Source organism: Scyliorhinus torazame, chromosome 9 (genome assembly GCF_047496885.1).
Source record: "Scyliorhinus torazame isolate Kashiwa2021f chromosome 9, sScyTor2.1, whole genome shotgun sequence".
In the NCBI taxonomy this organism is placed as follows: Eukaryota; Metazoa; Chordata; class Chondrichthyes; order Carcharhiniformes; family Scyliorhinidae; genus Scyliorhinus; species Scyliorhinus torazame.
Genome location: NC_092715.1, coordinates 260615716 through 260631390, shown reverse-complemented (window position 1 = coordinate 260631390; position 15675 = coordinate 260615716). Strand labels below are relative to the sequence as shown.

At 48.5% G+C, this 15675-nt stretch overlaps 1 protein-coding gene across 3 annotated transcripts in view; it reads right to left on the bottom strand.

The window, feature by feature from the left end:
* lpar1 (lysophosphatidic acid receptor 1) overlaps nucleotides 1-15675 on the bottom strand; it is a 115395-nt gene that overhangs the window by 73267 nt on the left and 26453 nt on the right. Inside the window, exon 1 of one of the 3 annotated variants that reach the window (XM_072517328.1) lies at nucleotides 2222-2558. The exons of the other annotated variants lie outside the window; for them this stretch is intronic. The gene's annotated coding sequence lies outside the window, so the exon portion shown is untranslated. Of the gene's footprint in view, nucleotides 1-2221; nucleotides 2559-15675 lie in introns of those variants that run through there. 3 annotated transcript variants of the gene reach the window in all.

Genomic DNA, 15675 nt, shown 5'->3' with positions numbered 1-15675 from the left:
TTGGCTATGCTAAATTGCCCTTGGTGTCCAAAATTGCCCTTAGTGTTGTGTAGAGATATGGGGATAGGGTGGAGGTGTTGACCTTGGGTAGGGTGCTCTTTCCAAGAGCCGGTGCAGACTCGATGGGCCGAATGGCCTCCTTCTGCACTGTAAATTCTATGATCCTATCAGCTGGAAGGGTCATCAAAGAGGGACAGGTTTTACACTTCAAACTGTGCCCCATTGGCTGTCGAACTCTTTGTAATGCCTGAGATTGTGAACGGTTCTATATAAACAGGCCTCTCTTACCCCGATGTATCCACCTTCCTGGTTCGCACAAGCTCAGCCCCACAACCTCAATGTCTGAGCCCCAACAGAATCTCACTATTATCTGTCGCCCTGACCCTGCTCAGACTGCGCTAGCTCGCAGTAACACGATTTTCCAGGCTGCCATTCCTATCTCTGTAACCTCCTCCCACTTCACATCCCTGCTGCCAGCCTCCGTTCCAATTAACATGAGCTGGCTGCTCATCGTCTGCTCCATCACTGACGCACCCTCCCACCAGAATCACCTCCACATCACAAGCCGCCTTTCCTAAACACTTTTGCTGAAACTCTCCTCAGCACAAACATCTCCTTAAAACTTAACATGGCTTTTCATTCCTTCTCTACTGCTGTTGCCTGATGCCCAGGTATAAAATGTCTTAGACCGACGCACAGCGGCAGCCGTGTGTACCATCTACAAGATGCACTGCATCAACTCACCGAGGCTCCCTCAAACACCTTCCAAACATGCCACCGTTACCATCCAGAAGGACAAGGTCAACACCACCACCTGGAAATTCCCCCCCAACTCACACACCATCCTGACTTCGAACTATAATGCCGGTCCTTCGCTATTGCTGGGTCAGAATCCTCAAACTCCCTTCCTAACAGCTCTGTGGACGTTCCTTAAACAAGTGGGCTGCAGTAATTCAAAAAGGCAGCTCACCACCACCTCCCCAAGGGTATTTAGGGATGGGTAATAAATGCAGGCCCGACCAGTGACGCTCACATTCCATGAGTGAATAAAATATATTTTTAGGGTGCTGTAAAACTCGCTGAGGTCGCTGTTGCATATTACAATCAAGCTCATTGGACCATAGATGATGCATGACCAGTCATCACAAGTTGTTCGTTAATTGTGATGATCTCATATCAATACCAGAAATATATCTTGTATTGTTTCATTGTAAACAATGTTTGACGTCAATGCCAGAGATTAGGAGGTACTGAAGTGCGGATGTCACAACGGTTTCCCCCATCTCTGCCTTCGGAGACTACGGGCGGGATTCTCCGATCGGCGACACCAAAATCGCATTCGGCGATCGGCCGGAGAAGCCCCGTTTACGGCGGAATCGATGTCGCTTTCACGATACTCCGCCCCCTGCTTTTCCCGCCAGCGGAGGCAGCTCGCTATTGGCCCGGCAGTGGAATGCCTCGGTCACGCCGATGTGCACTGTTCGTCAGCCACGCCACTTGAGGAGCACGCCTTCATGGGGGGGGGGGGGGGGGGGGTGCCAAAGGCAGGACTGGAAGATCCCGCCAGTTGGAAGGGTTGGGCAATTCAGCTCGGTGTAAATGCCACCACAGTCCCAGAGGACTTCTCCCCGTTGACAGCTGACTGGGTGGTGATTTAACCCGAGGGTCACCACACCTTAGGTGAGGGGTGTGGTAAAGAAGGATAACCTCAGCCGGGAATTGAACCCACGCTGCTGTCGTCGCTCCGCATCACGAACCGGCTGCCCAGCTAACCAAGCTAAACCGATTCCCCCTAAAATACAACAGTGACTGTACAGGGCGGCAGGGTGGCGCAGTGGTTAGCACTGCTACCTCACGGGGCTGAGGACTCCGGTTCGATCCCGGCCCCGGTCCGTGTGGAGTTTGCACATTCTCCCCGTGTCTGTGTGGGTCTCACCCCCACAACCCAAAGATGTGCCGGGTAGGTGGATTGGCCACACTAAATTGCCCCTGAATTAGAAAAAAAAAATTAATGCATACTCTAAATTTAAAAAACAAACAACAGTGACTGTGCTCCAAAAATACTTCATTTCCTGAAAAGGGCTTTGTGACATTTTGAGGGTGTAAAATTCAGAAGGAGAGCCGTGCTTATCTGTCAACGTTAATCATTCTTTTTCCGTAAATACGCTCCACAAAAAGGGAGTTTTAAACTGAAACCTTCCACCGGACTGATGTTACTTACTTCACTTGGCAACAGAAACAGCAGTACCTTAATCACCTTCAGAGCTGCCAATACTAAAGTACCTCGTTCTCTAGTTTTAAAAGGCTCCTACCCATTTTGATTAATAATTAAGCTCCACATTTGGCAGCCACCTAAACAAATCAACTCTTTTCCGTGCCAGAAAATCTCCAATTACTTTTGAACTTTGATCTGTAAGTTGTTACACTCGAACTCCTTTTGGCTTAAGAATATCAAATGAGTAGCCCAGGTTCATTCGGCTGTAACACATGCTCCTGTCCCGTATTCCAAAACATTTCTGATCTCTCTCCCTCCCACCAAATCCTCCGGCATCATGCCCGGTAAACCGAGCAGCTTATTCCAAGAGCCGATGCGGTCTTGAAATCGAGGCTTTTACAAGACGCACAATTGTGAGTCGTTGGAATGCCGTGCCCATCAAAACATGCCACTGTACACCCATTCCGCCACACCCACTATTGCCTATCCCCATGGGGGGAGTTCTCAATCTGCATTCCCCCACCCTCACTAGTCCCTGTCCCCATGGGGAAGCGTTCAATCTCCATTCCCCCACCCCTGCTTTTCCCTATTCCCATGGGAAAGCGTTCAACCTCCATTCCGCCACACCCACTAGTTCCTATCCCCACTTCAATCTCCATTATTTTCCGTGCGGTTGTGATTGAATAATTCTCAGCACAAACACGCCGTGTCCAATTCTAAAACTGAACTGTCCGATTTGCCAGAACTCGCTTCACTAACACCAAAACCGAGATCAATAGATTTTTGTCGGTTGAAGCAAGTTGAGGGTTTGGAGAATTAAGGCAGGTAGATGGAGTTAAAATGGAAATTTGCACATGTCGCTCCACTTTTTAATAAGGGGGAATTACAGACCGTTTAGCCTAACATCTGTGGTGGGGAAATAGTCTAGAATCAGGGTTGGGGTAACTGAACTCCTTGAAAAATGTTGTTGGATCAGAGAGAGCAGCATGGATTCGTGAAGGGAAGGTCATGCCTGACTAATCTTACTGAATGTGGCTAAGTTAGTGGGCAGGGGAATGTGTATGGGTGTTATTTATTTGGGCTTCCAAAAGGCATTTGATAAAATCCCACATAAGAGACTGTGAACTAAGATGGAAGCCCAAAGAGTTGAGAGCAAATTATTGACATGGCTGGGAAATTGGTTGAGTGGCAGGCGACAGAGAATGGGGATAATGGGTAATTACTCGAATTGGCAGGGTGTGACTAGTGGTGAACCAGAGAGGTCTGTGTCGGAGCCTCAATTATTCACACTATTCATTAATGACTTGGACGATGGCATAGAAAGTCATATATCCAAATTTGCGGATGATACAAGGTTAGGTGGCATTGTAGACAGACTAGATGATAGCATAAAATTACAAGGAGATACTGGCAGACTAGGTGAATGGGCAAAATTGTGGCAGATGGAATTCAATGTAAGCAAGTATGAGGTTGTCCATTTTGGACCCAACAAGGATATAGTAGAGTACTTTCTAAATGGAAAGAAGTTAGGTACAGTGGATGTCCAAAGAGACTTGGGGGTTCAGATGCATAGTTCCTTAAAATAAGAACATAAGAAATAGGAACAGGAGTAGGCCATCTGGCCTCTCAAGCCTGCTCCGCCATTCAATGAGATCATGGCTGATCTTTTGTGGACTCAGCTCCACTTTCCGGCCCGAACACCATAACCCTTTACCCCTTTATTCTTCAAAAAGCTATCCAGCGTTATCTTAAAAACATTTAATGAAGGAGCCTCTACTGCTCCACTGGGCAAGGAATTCCATAGATTCACAACCCTTTGGGTGAAGAAGTTCCTCCTAAACTGGGTTCTAAATCTACTTCCCCTTATTTTGAGGCTATGCCCCCTAGTCCTGCTTTCACCCGTCAGTGGAAACAACCTGCCCGCATCTATCCTATCTATTCCCTTAAAATGCCAGGAACAAGTGCAGAAATCAATCAAAACGACTAATGGAATGCTAGCATTTATATCTAGGGGATTGGAATATAAAGACAAAGGGGTTGTGCTGCAGCTTTACAAAACCCTGGTTAGACTCCACTCGGAATCACTGTGAGCCGTTCTGGGCACCACACCTTAGGAAGGATATTTTGGCCTTGGAGAGAGTACAACGTAGGTTTACAAAAATGATACCTGGACTGCAGGGGTTAAGTTACGAGGAGGGATTACTCAAGTTAGGCCTGTTTTCACTAGAATTTAAAAGGTTAAGGTGTGATTTGATCAAAGTATTCAAGATACTTGAATTGAGGGTAGATAAAGATAAACCGTTTCCACTGGTTGGAGATTCTAAAACGTGGGGGCATTGTCTAAAAATTAGGGCCAGAACGTTCAGGAGAGATGTTAGGAAGAACTTCTTCACCCAAAGGATGGTCGAGGTTTGGAAATCTCTCCCACACACAGCAGTTGAAGCTGGAACAGGCGTTAATTTTAAATCGGAGATAGATAGATTTTTGTTCAGCAGAGATATTAAGAAATATGGGTCAAAGGTGGATATATGGAGGTAGATCATAGATCAGCCACGATCTCATTGAATGGTGGGACAGGCTCGAGGGGCTGAATGGCCTACTCCTGTTATGTTCCCGATGGGGTTAAGATACAGATCACCCATGACCTAACTGGATGGCACAACAGGCTCGAGGGGCTGAATGGCCTACAAGCTATCCATCATAAAAGTGCATACAATTTGGTCTGAAATTAGTAATGGTAGAGTTTGTTTGCAGTACTGTTACTCCCAGCCTCCTCAACACGCCCCCCCCCCCCCCCCAAATCCCCTTCATTTGCTGCCATTTCCCTCATTTCCCTCTCCTGGGTAGGCCGTTCCTTGGGCCCTGATGGTACCTTAAGTGTCTCAAAGTATGGCCAGTTTCGATGTGCAATCCCAGACAGCCAGTCTTGGCAGACAATTCAAGTGCACACGGCATCACAGACAATCCCAACCCTGACCTTAAAAGACAAAAGAAATAGTGACAGGAAGTAGGCCATTCAGCCCCTCCAGGCTGCCTCACCAGTCACTGAGATCTGTAACTAATTCAATTTTCCAGTTGTACAACAATACCACCCAACCCCTTTGAGCCCACGGTTAAACCAGTACAGGCAGTTTGTTGACGCTATAATATCCCCAAGGTGGCAAAACATCCCACGCACCCAAGCAGGAGCATTGGCGGCATAAACACTCTGAACGCAGAGGCGCAAAGGAGATTTCAGCAAAGGCGGCCAAAGAGGTAGGATTTCAGAGGAGGGATGGAGACGGAATTTCGGAGCTCAGGCCTCAGGCAGCTGAATGGGTGGCCGCCAAAGACGGTGACGCTAGACTTCCCAATACAGGTAAAACAATCTCACATATCGATTCGATTTTTTGTAAATTAATTTACGGGATGTGGGCGTCGCTGGTTAGGCCGGCATTTATTGCCCATCCCTCGTTGCCCTTCAGAAGGTGATGGTGAGTTGCCTTCTTGAACTGCCGCAGTCCTCGAGGGTGTAGGTACACCCACTATGCTGTTAGGGAGGGTGTTCCAGGATGTTGCGATATATTTCCAAGTCAGGATGGTGGATAATTTTGGAGGGGAACCTCCAGGTGGTGGGGTTCCAGATATCTGCTGCTCGTCCTTCTAGATGGTAGTGGTCGTGTGTTTGGAAGGTGCTGCCTCAGCAGCCTGGGTGAGTTACTGCAGTGCATCTTGTAGATGGTACACACGGGTGTCACTGTTTGTCGGTGGTGGAGGGAGTGAATGTTTGTGAAAGTGGGAGCAATCAAGCGGGGCTGCTTTGTCCTGGATGGTGTCGAGCTTCTTGAGTGTTGGAGCTGTGCTCATCCAGGCAAGTGGAGAGTATTCCCTCACACTCCTGACTTGTGCCTCATAGATGGTGGACAGGCTTTGGGGGAGGGGCGGGGTCAGGAGGTGAGTTACTTGCCGTAGGATTCTTAGCCTTTGACCTGTTGTGGTAGCCACAGTATTAATATGGCTAGTCCAGTTCAGTTTCTGATCAATGGTAACCCCCAGGATGTTGATTGTGGGGGATTCAGCGATGGTAATGCCATTGAATGTCAAGGGGCGATGGTTAGATCCTCTCTAGTAGGAGATGGTCATTGTCTGGCACTTGTGTGGCACGAATGTAACTTGCCACTTGTCAGCCCAAGCCTGGATATTGTCCAGGACATTCTGCATTTGGACATGGACGGCTTCATTACCCGAGGAATCGCGAACAGTCTGCAAACATCCCCACTTCTGACCTTATGATGGAAGGCAGGTCATTGATGAAGCAGCTGAAGATGGTTGGGCCTAGGACACTCCCCTGAGGAACTCCTGCAGTGATGTCCTGGAGCTGAGATGATTGACCTTCAACCACCACAACTATCTTCCTTTGTGCCAGGTATCTCTGATACTTTCCCATAGATGGTGTGGCTCTGGAGTTACTCAGGAGTAAAGTGGAAACAAAGGCGGCGCATAGCAAGCACAGATGTGGGTTGACTGGGATAATCGTTCACTCCGACCACTGCAAGCGATCAAAGACAAACTGCTGAGATACAGGGACATGCAGTGACCACATAACCATCTTCACTTTGTAATGGAGAAGAGCTCTGGAATCAAATCGTCCGATGAGAAAGGAGAACATCGTCTCTGCCACAATGAGCCGGAGACCAGTTATCGCAATGGAATACTCGCTCCCCATCAAGGCAAGTCCTGAGCAATGTCCCTTTAAGACTCAAAGAATTAAACTGCAAAAAAAAATCAGGAAGAGCTGCTGGAAAGAACGAGGCCTCATGTGTCTGGATGTAGGACTCCGAGACACTAGATATTCTTGAAAGGTACCCCAGAGACCATCCAAAGAAAGTCCTTTGATCCAGACCTCCCTGAAGCCAGTTTGGAGCGCAGGGGGTGAGGTTAGGAAAATGTTTGAGTGGTGTGTATTTGCTCAATCCCCTGTCAGGAATGTGGCTTAAGAATTCCAAGCACTCTTGAAATATTCCATCACTAAACCCGATTGTGAAATCACTTTTCTCTGATTTGGTTATGACAGCATAGTGGTCACGTTACTGGATTTAAAATCCATTGGCCTGGACTAATAATCAGGAGCCACAAGTTCAAATCCAACCATGGTAGTTGGAGAACTGAATTAAATAAGCAAAGCATTTGTGTGGGCCCCGCCCCACAACCCAAAGATGTGCAGGTTAGGTGGATTGGCCACGCTAAATTGTCCCTGAACTGGGAAAAAAAAAAGAGTTGGATACTTTAAATTTAAATATAAATAAATAAGTAAAGCAGTTAATTAAATAAATCTGGAGTAAAACTATTAGCAATGGTGAAAATAAAACTACCAGACTGTTATTAAAAACCCATCTGGTTTTTAATGTCCTTTAGGGAAGGAAATCTGCCGTCCTTACCCGGTCTGGCCTACACGTGACTCCAGACCCACAGCAATGTGACTGACTCTTAACTGCCCCTGAAATGGCCGAGCGAGACACTCTTTTATATGAAAACCACTGAGAAAACTATCACCCTTATGGATTTTAGCAGTTCTATTGGCTCACCACTACCTTCTGAAGGGAAATTAGGGAGGTCATGTCTGACAAATCTGTTAGAGTACTTTGAGGAGGTAACAAGGAAGTTAGACAAAGGAGAACCAGTGGCTGTGATTTATTTAGATTTCCAGAAGGCCTTTGACAAGGTGCCGCAGAGGAGACTGTTAAATAAGTTAAGAGCCCATGGTGTTAAGGGTAAGATCCTGCCATGGATAGAGGATTGGCTGACTGGCAGAAGGCAGAGAGTGGGGATAAAGGGGTCTTTTTCCGGATAGCAGCAGGTGACTAGTGTGTGCCTCAGGGGTCGGTGCTGGGACGACAACTTTTCACAATATACATTAATGATCTGGAAGAAGGAACTGAAATGAAATGAAAAAAATGAAAATCGCTTATTGTCACAAGTAGGCTTCAAATGAAGTTACTGTGAAAAGCCCCTAGTCGCCACATTCCGGCGCCTGTTCGGGGAGGCTGTTACGGGAATCAAACCGTGCTGCTGGCCTGCCTTGGTTGCTTTCAAAGCCAGCGATTTAGCCCTGTGCTAAACAGCCTGTTGCTAAGTTTGCAGATGATACAAAGGTCTGCAGAGGGACAGGTAGTATTGAGGAAGCAGGGGATTTGGGGGGGGGGGGGGGGGGGGGGGTGCTGCAGAAGGACCTGGACAGGCTAGGAGAGTGGGCAAAGAAGTGGCAGATGGAATACAACGTGGAAAAGTGTCAGGTTATGCACTTTGGAAGGAGAAATGGAGGCATAGACTATTTTCTAAATGGGGAAATGCTTAGTGGACGTGGAGAGGATGTTTCCACTTGTAGGAAAAACAAGAACCAGAGGACACCATCTCAGACTAAAGGGACGATCCTTTAAACCAGAGATGAGGAGGAATTTCTTCATCCAGAGGGTGGTGAATCTGTGGAACTCTTTGCCGCAGAAGGCTGTGGAGGCTAAATCACAGTGTCTTCAAGACAGAGATAGATAGGTTCTTGATCAATAAGGAGATCAGGGGTTATGGGGAGAAGGCAGGAGAAAGGGGAGGAGAAAAATAACAGCCATGATCGAATGGCGGAGCAGACACGATGGGCCGAGAGGCCTAATTCTGCTCCTATGTCTTAGGGTCTCATGGACTAAATGCTGGCCTAGCCAGCGACACCCATGTCCCATGAGTGAATTTAAAAAAAGGATGGGAGTTATGACAATGAAGTGCAAAGATCTGCTTTTACTACAGTCAGACATACACAACTAGTCAGCGGTATGTGAAACCTGGAAATGATTCTCGCTGTGTTCTGAAATACTGAAGAATAACAACGCACTGAATCAAGCCTCCTTTTGGAAATGGCCCAAACCGAGCAAATCTTCCTGAACTCCAGACTGACCATTTGTACCATATGATCATGGTCAGCCGTGCTTGGATTTTGGGAGTTGCCTCTCCAATCCAGTATCCTTAAAAACGTGCCCACCCTTCCCTTCAATAGTCAGTGCATCCCACAAGTTACCATGGCTGCTGCACAGTTCCAGTAAAACTATGCTGGAGTTTAAAAAATAATTGCTATTGTGGGCTGGCAGTTTTCTTCAGGTTACGCTTTGCAGTGAACCAATAAACCAAAGTTCATTGGGTGGGTTCCAGCGAGAGAACGCCAATGGCAGCATTTTAACTCTTCTGTTTCCAAGCAGCGTCATGAAACACAAAAGATGCTTTTCTCCCCGTGTCTCTGCGTGGGTTTCCTCCGGGTGCTCCGGTTCCACCCCCCACAGTCCGAAGATGTGCAGGTCAGGTGGATTGGCCATGATGAATTGCCCCTTAGTGTCCAAAGGTTAGATGGGGTTACGGGTTTGTGGGCTTAGGCAGGGGGCTGTTTCAGAGGGCCCGTGCAGACTCGATGGGCCAAATGGCCTCCTTCTGCACTGTAGGGATTCTATTAAGGGAAAGCAGGTGTACGGTAATAACAGGATTCCAAGCCCCATGGTGGAGTATGAAACTAGACGACGATAGTTGGTTTATTTACAGAATGCAGCATTATTTATGTCTGACTCATACCTACTAATTCTCCTTGTGTCCCAGCAGTTTTTCGTTATATGTGTTCCAATTACTTAATCAATGCTCTTCACCCCTGTATCCTTAACCTTGATAATCCAATTCATGTACCATTGATGTAAGTTTCCGTTAGTTTCTCTACCCTCAAGCCTATAGTCTGAATTTTCAGCATGGCGGCCACTCGGTGCCTACTAGCCCGCTGCCAACTAGCCCGCTGCCATTTCACACTCAAATGAGCATCCACCTTTGGACGGAAGTCACGCCTTGGAGAACTGTCGACCAATTGGCCAACCGCTCTCCAGCCCCTCCGGACACAGCACTGCAGTGGCCAGAAGAGGTACTGCAGCACAATGCCTGCGCCTAAGCCTTGGCACTATACTTCAGTGAAGTACCAGGGGTCCCAGGTACAGCAGGGTAGGGGATTCCCTGGGGGGCCCAGGAGGCGATCTCAGTGTCAGGGGATAGACTGGGGGAGCTCCCGGGTCCCAGAGGTGAGGGCACCCAAAATCTGAACGCACCCTTCCTGCCCAAGATTGTTATATTTTCCTTTTTGCACCCAACACTATCCGGCACTGGCCAGCCTAAAATTTGCGGCTAGGCAGGAAAAGGCCCTTAAATAGATCAAGTAGCCACTTAAGGGCCTTTAAGGGCTTCCTGTCCGAGACCAAGGAAGTGAAAGCTCGTCACTGTCAGGGTGACCAAGACAACTATCATTGACTTTTGTGGAAACACATCTGGTTCACTAATGCTAGGGGCAGCACGGTAGCATTGTGGATAGCACAAATGCTTCACAGCTCCAGGGTCTCAGGTTCGATTCCGGCTTGGGTCACTGTCTGTGCGGAGTCTGCACATCCTCCCAGTGTGTGCGTGGGTTTCCTCCGGGTGCTCCGGTTTCCTCCCACAGTCCAAAGATGTGCGGGTTGGGTAGTTTGGCCATGCTAAATTGCCCATAGTGTCCAAAATTGCCCTTAGTGTTGGGTGGCGTTACTGGGTTGTGGGGATAGGGTGGAGGTGTAGACCTTGGGTAGGGTGCTCTTTCCAAGAGCCGGTGCAGACTCGATGAACAACAAACCCTGTCGGCCCCACTGTATAATTGAAGATTAGTTGGGTTGGATGGGATCCCAGGGGGAATCTCCCATGCAATTCCACACTCCTCTTCCCCCAACCCCCCCCCCCCCCCCCCCCCCCACCTCAGAACACGCAAGAGGTGGGGGGCAACGTAACATTCTGGCCTAGTTCTCTCTCAGATCAAAACTCCCAGTCCCAATCCCAACACCATCATCAAACCTGCTGACAAAAGGGGAACTCTTGGCCGAGGTAACTTTTTACCCCAGGGAAAAGGTCATTTTGCACCTCCAGGGGTCGGTTAGCTCAGTTGGCTGGATGTCTGATTGGTGATGTGGAGGGATGCGAACAGCGCAGGGTTCAATTCCTGTACCGGCTGAGGTTATTCGTGAAGGCCCCGCCTTCTCAATGTTGCCCCTTGCCTGAGGTGAAGTGACCCTCAGGTTCAATCATCACCAGTCAGCTCCCTCTGAAAGGGAAGTGTGGCCTGTGGTGATATTTGCATAACACATGAAGGAACAACCAATGAGTCTTTCTCATTCCTATTTATTTCTCTCCTTATCCTCTCTGTTTTCACCTTACCACTCTGAAGATCCCAGTCTGATTCAGCGCCATGCTCCTGGTTCGCACACTCTACTTTGTAAATGAGACCGATTGCGCAATGTTAAAGAAAAGTCCCCCAGGCAAGCTTTGGTTGGACGACAGACTATGTTGTGTTGCCGACTTAAACGTGCTGTGTTACACCCGTTGTTTATCTGTTGACAAGGTTCAGCTAATGGACTTAGAATCCCTACAGTGCTGAAGGCCATTTGGCCCATCAAGTCAGCACCCGTTTATGATGGCCCCACTGACTTGGGAGTGCCTGGCACGGGGAAAGAATGTCCAGATGGGCTTCGACGATGAGCACATCACTTCCGATGCTTCAGTCAGGAAAGGATTTTGGTTGGGAATTGTGGTGAGAAGGAGGGAGAGAGATGGTGGTGTAGTGGTAATGTCACTGGGCTTGTAGTGCAGAGGCCCAGGCAGATTCGCAGGGGACAAGGGTTCAAATCACATCACAGCAGCTGGTGCAATTCAAATGTAATCAATAAAATCTGGAAGTGAAAGCTCGTCACTGTCAGGGTGACCAAGACAACTATCATTGACTTTTGTGGAAACACATGCGGTTCACTAATGCCCCCTTACTTGGTCTGGCCTGTGATATTATCATAACTATCAGAACTGCAAGGGTTAATGAAGTGTCAAGAGTAGCCACTAGAGGGAGCTACAGTTACAACTATATAAGGCAGTGCTGCTAAGCCTTGTGGGAGAGTGTGTGCAGGAGTTAGCTAGAGAGAGTCAGAAGTACGGATAATGTAAGTGAGAGCAGATCATAGTTTAAACCAATAGTGAGATTAGCTGTAGTTTAGATGTTATTAATCAGCTGTGTATTCTTTAGGAGCAAGTGTCGAATCCAAGTTAGTAGTGTTGATAAATTCATAGCTGTGTTTAAGTTCAAGCTATTTTGTGGTCTCGGTGAAAATTACACCAACCATCCCGAAATACGCAGCACAAAGAACGCCTACATGTGACTCCAGACCCAAAGGAATGTGGTTGTCTCAGAACTGCCTCTGAAATGGCCTAGCCTCAGGACCGGGGCCATTAGGGATGCTCAACAAATGTTGGGTTTTGCCAGTGACACCCACATCCCATAAAATAATTGTTTTTAAAGTGTGGAGCACATTTGGGGATAAATCATTGGTACCTCATTAAGTTGGGATTGGTGGACATTCTCTTCCGAACGGAATGCTGAGACCATACAAACCTCGCCAATTCAATTAGTTCCATCAAATAATGGATCATTCAAGCCCACAAACCAATCAGAATTTCACAAACGGACAAGTGCGAGGGATAAACACAGTATTCACGTGACTGCTGAATAAATGCACATTGTCTTCAAATGCATTCGATTGTCTTAACGTTTCCCTGTACAGAGGAACAACTTTATTTAAACTTTGGCCACGTAGAGCCAAGTTAGCCCTCACATTCCGATGCCACCACGAATGCTTAATCCTGGTGCTTTTTCTAAAAAAAAAACAAGCTGAATTACTGAAAGCTCCGTCCACATAGACTCCCTCATTTACTCTCAGGCGCAATTTCTTCTAATTGCACCCAACCCCCACCACTAAATCGCAGGACAAAAAAAACCAACAGACAGTTCAAGCTCCGACTCAACTGAAGGCAATGACCAAAAGGTTCTATGGTGTCTGGTTTGGCAAACCGGTTTCAAATGGGAAAAGGCCAACAAGCAAATACATGGAGAAAGGAGGGAGAAAAAAAACCTTGTGAAATATATTTGCACTATCTCTTACTGAAATGTTGCGCAGCAAGTGGGAGGACGCTGGTGTTTGCACTCAATGATGAAAACAGCATTAGTGACAATAACCACAAGACCATGGGCGAAATTCTCCATAATCGGCACGATGTCCGCCGACAGGCGCCAAAAATGGCGCCAATCAGTCCGGCATCGAGCCGTCCCAAAGATGCGGAATCCTCCGCATCTAGAGCGGCCGAGCCCTCACCTTGAGGGGCTAGGCCCGCACCGGACTGATTTCCGCCCCGCCAGCTGGCGGGAAAGGCCTTTGGTGCCCCGCCAGCTGGCGCGGAAATAACATTGCCGGGCGGTTCATGCGCGGGAGCGCTAGCGGCCGCTCACGGCATCCCCGCGCATGCGCAGTGGAGGGGTTCTCTTCCGCCTCCGCCATGGTGGAGACCATGGCGAAGGCGGAAGAAAAAGAGTGCCCCCACGACACAGGCCCGCCCGCGGATCGGTGGGCCCCGATTGTGGGCCAGGCCACCTTGGGGGCACCCCCCGGGGCCAGATCGCCCCGCGCCCCCCCCCAGGACCCCAGAGCCCGCCCGCGCCACCTTGTCCCTCTGGTAAGAGAGGTGGTTTAATCCACGCCGGCGGGGCAGGCATTCCAGTAGCGGGACTTCGGCCCATCCGGGCCGGAGAATCGCCGGGGGGGGGGCCCACCAACCGGCGCGGCGCGATTCCCGCCCCCACTGAATCTCCGGTGCCGGAGAATTCGGCAACCGGCGGGGGCTGGATTCACGCCAGCCCCCGGTGATTCTCCGACCCGGCGGGGGTCGGAGAATCCCGCCCCATATCTTTGAAAGTTGCCACTCAAGTGGATAGAGCTGTGAAGAAGGCCTATGGTGTGCTAGCGTTCATTAACAGAGGGATTGAATTTTAAGAGCCGTGAGGTGATGATGCAGCTGTACAAAACTTTGGTAAGGCCACATTTGGAGTACTGTGTACAGTTCTGGTCGCCTCATTTTAGGAAGGATGTGGAAGCTTTGGAAAAGGTGCAAAGAAGATTTACCAGGATGTTGCCTGGAATGGAGAGTAGGTCTTACGAGGAAAGGTTGAGGGTGCTAGGCCTTTTCTCATTAGAGCAGAGAAGGATGAGGGGCGACTTGATAGAGGTTTATAAGATGATCAGGGGAATAGATAGAGTAGACAGTCAGAGACTTTTCCCCGGGTGGAACAAACCATTACAAGGGGACATAAATTTAAGGTGAATGGTGGAAGATATAGGGGGATGTCAGAGGACCCAGAGAATAGTGCGGGCATGGAATGCACTGCCTGTGGAAGTAGTTGAGTCGGAAACATTAGGGACCTTCAAGCAGCTATTGGATAGGTACATGGATTACGGTAAAATGATATAGTGTAGATTTATTTGTTCTTAAGGGCAGCACGGTAGCATTGTGGATAGCACAATTGCTTCACAGCTCCAGGGTCCCAGGTTCGATTCCGGCTTGGGTCACTGTCTGTGCGGAGTCTGCACGTTCTCCCCGTGTCTGCATGGGTTTCCTCCGGGTGCTCCGGTTCCCTCCCACAGTCCAAAGATGTGCAGGTTAGGTGGATTGGCCATGATAAATTGCCCTTAGTGTCCTAAATTGCCCTTAGTGTTGGGTGGAGGTGTTGACTTTGGGTAGGGTGCTCTTTCCAAGAGCCGGTGCAGACTCAGTGGGCCGAATGGCCTCCTTCTGCACTGTAAATTCAATGATAATCTAGGACAAAGGTTCGGCACAACATCGTGGGCCGAAGGTCCTGTTCTGTGCTGTATTTTTCTATGTTCTAGAAGAAATAGGAACAGTAGGAGGCCGTTCGGCCCCTCGAGCCTGCTCTACCATTCAGTAGGCTGACCCGACATTCTTCTTGTCCACTTTCCTGCCCTTTCCCTGTAACCCGTGATTGCCTTGCTGATCCCGAATCTATCTCAGTCTTGAATACACACAAGGACTCTGTCCCCACAGCTCTCTAAGCAAGGAGTTCCAAAGACTCAACCCTCGAGTGAAGAAATTCCTCCTCATCTCGGTCTTAAATTTGTGCTCCTTTATTCTGAGACAATGCCTCTGGTCCTGGACCCTTCCATGGAGAAACATCCTCTCAACATTTACCCTGTCAAGCCCCAAAAGAATCATCTATGTTTTAATGAGATCACCTCCCATTCTTCTAAATTCCAATGAGTAGAGTCCCAACCTGATTGCAACACTCCTACGGGAGGTTGATGTCATGATATGCAGACATGCAGATAATTATATACAGACAGGCAGCTAATGAACACAGAGAACAGGACATGACCAATGAGCAGGCAGGACACTCAGGGGTGGTATCTCACTATAAAAGGCACGAGGCACTCACACTCCGCCTCTTTCCACTGATGAACATCTACAGAGTGAGTCAGGGTGTATGTACTGTATCACACCTCCAGCACATGGCTAAGAGCTAGTCTGGTTCAGTCAGACAGAGTAACCACACTTCGGTT